We start from the raw sequence: 5,477 nt of genomic DNA on the forward strand, positions 1-5,477 counted from the left end.
AGGATTTGTCCTCGATTGAGTGGTTTCATTTCACTCGATCGAGAGTTTTTTCTTTATAAGCGTGTTATTGCTTATTTTCGAGATGGACTTTGTAATTAGGATATAAGCTAGGTTAAGTAGTACGTTTACCACTACTTCTTCTCCTCCTAGACTTCGACAGTCCCCTCTCTTTTTACTCTCTTATAATCTTACTCTGAAATTTTTGGGACAATGTGACGGTGGTCCAGCGAAGCCGTTGTGTTTGGGGGTGTGTGGAGGAGAGGTGAGATGATTAATGCCATTGTTGAGAAGATACGGATTCATTTTTACGTATTCACCGCCATGCTCCGAATAGAATTGTCGAATCGGTTTTTGAAAATATTTTTCGATTATTACTTTAAAGCGTTGAAAGGTAAGAAGTGTGTCGGATTTGTGTTTGACGGGGTAAAGCCATACGTAGTGAGTGAAATGGTCCACAAAAACAACCTAGTATTTGGAGGAGTTGATAGACAAAAGAGGCCGAGCGGTCCACACATCTGAGAAAATGAGATCGAGAGAGGCAGTAAAGCGTAGAGTTGAAGTATAGAAAGGAAGTTTGGAACTTTTATTAGTCAAGCACGCATTACAATAAGAAAAATCGGCAATGCATAAATTAAATTTGCGATTAAGTGATTTGAGGACAGCTTTTGAAGGGTGACCAAGGATGTGATGTCACGAGGTGGAGGAGGGTGCTTGAGGCGTGAAGACAGAAGGTGGTGGAGGACGCCATTCGTAGATGCCGTCACTGAATTGACCGTATAGAAGGACCTCCCCCGTCGAGATGTCCTTAAAACAAAAGGAAGAGGGTGAGAATATAGCTATAGCATGGTGTCAGATAGGGAGTGAGGATCCGTCACCAATGACAAGATCATCGGGTTCGTCGTAGGGCTCATGGAATGAGAGGGTGGCTATCTAGGTCATTTGTGATGTGATGGGAGGCACCACTGTCAATGAGGTAGGAGGATGGGGTAGGGTTAGTCGTGGTGACAGTATGGGCATGAGGGCGAGGGTTGGATTGTCTCGAAGAAGGTGGAGGGAAAACGACAGTGGGGTAAAGGCGTTGGAATTCAGGACAGTCACGGATGACATGACCCTGTTCTCGACAAAATTGGCACCTGCCTTTGAATGGGTTGGCTTGATTTAAGAGGTTTGGTGTAGGGAGAAGGCCACGGGTGGTGTAGGAGGAGGAAGTGTTTTGGGTTTGGTTGCATTGGTTGTAGGGTTTGTAGTTGTTGTTATTGTATTGACGGGAAGGGTTCGAGATGTAAGGAGGGCGAGTGGTGGCTGCATGGGTAGAATGGGTGAAGGGAGCGGAAGGTTGGTCGAGTACATTGTCGGTTTGGATGGTTAACTCACGTTGGATAAGTTTTTCGTGGAAGGCATCAAAGGTGATGAGGTCGTCTCGAGCGCGCACCGCATCGATGACAGGTTTGTAAAGGGTTTGGTTGAGGCCATGAATAATTTTCGAGGTAATGTCCTCGGGGTCGACGGGTTTACCAAGATGGGCAAGTTGGTCCGTACACGCTTTAACTGCTAGCATGTATTCGGAGATGGTTTTAGTGCCTAGGGTTATATTTTTAAGTTTGTCTTTGAGTTGGAGAATGTGGCCTCAGGAAGGGTTTGCATAAATTGTGGCTAGGGTTGTCCATGCGGCGTGGGAGGTGGTGGCACCAAGGATGATAGGAGAAACCGATTCATCTAGGGTTCCGGCGATAGTGCCAAGAATAAGTTGATCTTGACGATACCACGTGTTGTAGGCTGGGTTGGGAAATGTTTCTTTTGGGTTTTTATTTTTCTTTATGAGAGTCTCCTTTTGCCCTTTTTTTGGTCTTATTATTATCTTGTTGGTATATTAAAAGTCTTTTACTTTCGTGTACCTTTCTCATCCGCGAGGATGTTATAGGTTGATTTTGATTAACCTAGTTTCTTTACCTTATCAAAAAAAAAAAAAAAAAAAAAAACAACAACTACTGTGTCCTATATACATGCCTATAATACAAGATATGAATTACATAAAAGTAGGAGAGAATTGAGCTAACAGTAGAAACAAAATGATATGATAATATATGCAAGATAAAAGGAGATTATGTTAGAGATATATGTCGATATGCTAAGATATCGACATATTATGATTAGGGAATACGATATATTCAAATATATCGTATAGAATAATGCTGTGATTTTCTAGCTTATGATATATTCGGTTACCGATATTATGAGATCTTCGATGGTACTATATATACATCGTAATTGTAATAGTACAAACACGAACGAATTCAATAATACATCGATTTCCCTAATGCAAGTCTCTCTTCTCTATTTCTAATAGATTAGGTAGGATTTATAGAGTCTTTTTTTTTTTGGTGCTAGGATTGATAGAATCTTTAGTATTATCTTTAACAGTCCATACACGTTGTGTACAGTAATTTTGACGGTGGATCCTCTTGTCTCACACCTTTCCATTGGAAAGTGAATAAAAAGGAGGTTGGACACAACACATAAACTCCATTTGTGTTTTTTTTTTTTTTTTTTTTTGATAAGGTAAGAAAACTAGGTTGATCCTCTGGGGTAGGACCAACCTATCTCATCCTTTCGAATGAGGGAGGTAAGTTGAAGCCACCGGCTATCAAACCAGCTCGAAAGATTTGGACATGAATGTCCAATAGAAGCCATGAAGTCAGCAACCTTGTTGGCTTCACGAAAGCAATGTTTAATTATCACTTCGTCGAAAAAATGAAGGTCTAATTTCACATCCTTAATAATACTCGAAATTTCCCAAGGAATTTGCCAGGTTCCTCTAATCGAGTTAATCACACATAAATTATCACCCTCCACAATTAACTTTGCGATTCCTAAATATTTAGCTGCTAAAATGCCTTCTTTTAAAGCGAGAGCTTCCGCAACAAGAATACTATTGGACCCGCACTTTTTTGCTCCTAACAAAACGACTTTACCATTGTGATCTCTTATTGAATATCCTAAGGCAGCTTTACTACCTTCTATTCTCGATCCGTCAAAATTTAGCTTTAGGAAACCGTTTCTAGGTTTTTCCCACCAAATTTCTTCCTTCCTAGGATTGTTTCTAGCTGACTCTTCTATCTCGGGGATTGTTGAGATCCTTAAATCTCGTCACATTTCAGGTCTTAATGCTATTATTACAAAAAGTAATAAGTTTGCTGATATTTAAGTTAACATTATTAAAGATAATGTCATTTCTATGAAACCAAGCATTCCACCAAATAAAGATAATCTTAGTGAAATAAAGAGGATACAACATTTGACGTCATCTTTATTCTTTAATCTTTAGTGTTAGGCTCTCAAGTAAGTAATTGATCACGAATCGGAATCCAGCATAAAAAAGACGGGGCATCAGGTTAGCTGAACCACTTTTCAACTACAAATGTTGCATCTCTTATTTTCAAGTTCAAAGTTACATTTGATCTTGATGCTCCTATTTTTCTTGTAACCGTCCATAAATCAGTTCTAAAGTGTAAATTTCTGAATGTGTGTTTGCAGCTGAGTAACTGCCTCTGCTGCCTCTGAAATGGCCTCGCTTCGAGTTGCATATCAGGTGTCTTTTTCTTGGCAATACTTATATTGATATAACGTAAAATGGAGTTTTGTTCATATCTTGACAATTGGTGGCTTGTTTTCCAGGGAGTTCCTGGTGCATATAGCCAACTTGCGGTGGAAAAGGCTTATGCAAATTGTGTAGCTGTCCCTTGTCAGGAATTTGAGAATGCATTTCAAGTATATTCTCTCAACTACTCTTTTCCTTTCTATTTGATTTATTCAATTTATTCCACTTGTCATTTAGTAATTTGATTTATTGCTTCAGGCGGTTGAGAAGGGGGTTGTTGACCGAGCAGTCTTACCGATTGAGAACTCTCTAGGAGGAAGCATCCACAGAAATCACGATCTTTTGCTTCGGCATACTCTTCATATCGTCCGTGCCACCACCTCTAAAGAGGCGTGGGACATCTTGGCTAGCACCTATGCCAACCTCTCTCGCGCCCATATTCTACAACTCAAAGATCGACTAGACTCAATCGTTAAAACCACAGATCAGTCGATCACAGATTATATGAACACTTTCAAAATATGCATCGACCAACTTGCCTTATTGGGCAAAACCATCGACCCCGTCATGGACACGGTCCGTGCACGAGATAACCCGATTTCCTTTGAATTGCTTCATGAAAAATTGCTCCAACATGAGCTTATTCTCAAACAACAACCATCCACTGACCTCTTCCAACCTACTGCCAATTTATCCTACCGCCAAAATAATAACTATCGCAGTAACAACCGTCCAAACTACCCTAATCAGACCCCGCAATACAACCACCCGCACAACCCTCCTTCCTCCTCCACCAACCCGAACCCTCGCCCATTCAAACGGCGTCGCCAATGGTGTCGACAAGTTGGCCATGTCATAGCCAACTGTCCATTCTTTCGCAAACTCTTCCTAAATATCACATTCCCGGCACCACCAACCCGACACCATCAGAACCCACCCCAGGCTCACACGGCCACCACTAGCAGTACAAACCCCAACCTCAATTATTTGCTAGACATTGGAGCCTCTCACCATGTCACTCATGATCTTGACACCCTCGCTCTCCACTCGCCTTACTTCGGCGCTGACGACCTCACTATTGGCGATGGCTCCACTCTCGAGATTGCTAACATAGATCACGAAGAAAGAATATGAACATAGTTTCCTTCACCTGATCCGGAGTCACGCCTGCTGGTGGGGGTATGGAACAACAATAGTCAATGAATGTCTCCATATGCTTGGCTGCATCTTCAGTTGCAGCTCCCCCAAATTGGTTCCTCTCAACCAAGTTGATATAGGACGGTTTCAGCTCGAATTTCCTATCCGTCCCTGGTAATGCGAATCCCTTATAGAGATTCTCAGCTGTCGGCTCCGAGTGACTTGTTATACTCGCTTCTTCAGCCATGTCTGGAGATGTGACGGTCTGAGCTGATGAAGTAGAAACTGGAGATGAAGGTGGATCTTCCTCAAATAAGGCGTTCTCGTAGTAACTAGACAGAGTACTCAGCTCTTCCTCTGTCGGCAATACCCTAGATGATCGCCTCAACTCACGCAAAGTCTTCTCAATCTCAGGATTGAACGGTAGTAATTCACCACCCTGTGACCTGCGGATAAGAAGAAACAACAAGTAGAATATGAGAATAGTTTAAGGAACAGATGTCCCTTAAACTAAGAGAAAGACTAAAAATAAAACAACTAATAATTTTAAACAATTGCCTCCCCGGCAACGGCGCCAAAATTTGATACCTGTCGATGTGAGTACCAAAAATAATATTTATAATTTCCAAACTACAACTAGCAAGCGGTAGTAAGGGTCGACCCGCAGGGAGGCGATGCAATTATCAGTTGTCTAATTCTAGTCTAAGGTAACAAATGTGAGGGCGATTTGATTTGATTTGTT

At 41.5% G+C, this 5,477-nt stretch overlaps 1 long non-coding RNA gene across 1 annotated transcript; it reads left to right on the top strand.

Annotated features, from left to right (window-relative positions):
• Positions 1-3,280: 3,280 nt before the first annotated feature.
• LOC141609312 (uncharacterized) lies at positions 3,281-3,960 on the top strand. The gene is made up of 4 exons (XR_012527351.1): positions 3,281-3,391; positions 3,535-3,589; positions 3,676-3,768; positions 3,857-3,960. It is a non-coding gene; the product is annotated as an uncharacterized LOC141609312 (long non-coding RNA).
• The last annotated feature ends 1,517 nt before the right edge of the window (positions 3,961-5,477 follow it).

This window comes from Silene latifolia, chromosome 10 (assembly GCF_048544455.1).
Source record: "Silene latifolia isolate original U9 population chromosome 10, ASM4854445v1, whole genome shotgun sequence".
Taxonomy (NCBI): domain Eukaryota; kingdom Viridiplantae; phylum Streptophyta; class Magnoliopsida; order Caryophyllales; family Caryophyllaceae; genus Silene; species Silene latifolia.